Source organism: Eimeria mitis, genomic scaffold (assembly GCF_000499745.2).
Source record: "Eimeria mitis Houghton genomic scaffold, Emh_scaff1392, whole genome shotgun sequence".
NCBI classification, from domain to species: domain Eukaryota; phylum Apicomplexa; class Conoidasida; order Eucoccidiorida; family Eimeriidae; genus Eimeria; species Eimeria mitis.
Genome location: NW_013569038.1, coordinates 710 through 1,423, shown reverse-complemented (window position 1 = coordinate 1,423; position 714 = coordinate 710).

The following is a 714-nucleotide window of genomic DNA, read 5'->3' as shown; positions in this document are numbered from 1 at the left end:
TATATATATATATATATATATATATATATATATATATATATATATATATATGTATATATATATGTATATGCTCTAGCCGATGCTGGTACTGGTGCATGGACTTCTACTTGCAAGGCGATTCTGCATCAAGCACCTCTTGCCCATAGCCCTCTTCTGACATCTCTACATGCTCTTCCCAGCTGCTTCGCAGCGTACACGCTGTCTCCTCTCCTTGTTCCCCTGCGGACTTCGTCTCACTCTGCTCCGCTAACGGCTGGATCCTCAGGCCCTGCCTTAGGTATATTCCTCACACAAATCAACTCCCTTCCCTACCCGGGGGAGATTGAAATGACATTTGGTCACCTCCGTACTGCGCGCATCACCCCTCTACCACGATTCAACTGTCTAGTGCTTTCGTCTCCCCTAACGCCTAGGCTCTCTCGTTTAAACGCTCAGTTCCATCGCTGCCAGAACGTGTTGGCTGTCCACTAGATTTTTCCCTTGTCTGTATGTTTCTTCGGGCATATGTTGGACGGTCTCTAGCGTAGTGAACCATGCCTCCACACTTCTTACATATTTCTGCAGTTCTCCTCTAGGCCTCGTTACGCAACCGACACTCTCGCGCAGTATGTTTCTTGCTCATACATTCGACACAACGTCTACCTCGCGGGTCACGTCGTGCCTTGGGAGTTGCCCTTTTTCCGTCTTCTTGCTTCTCATCACGGTATGTTCCCC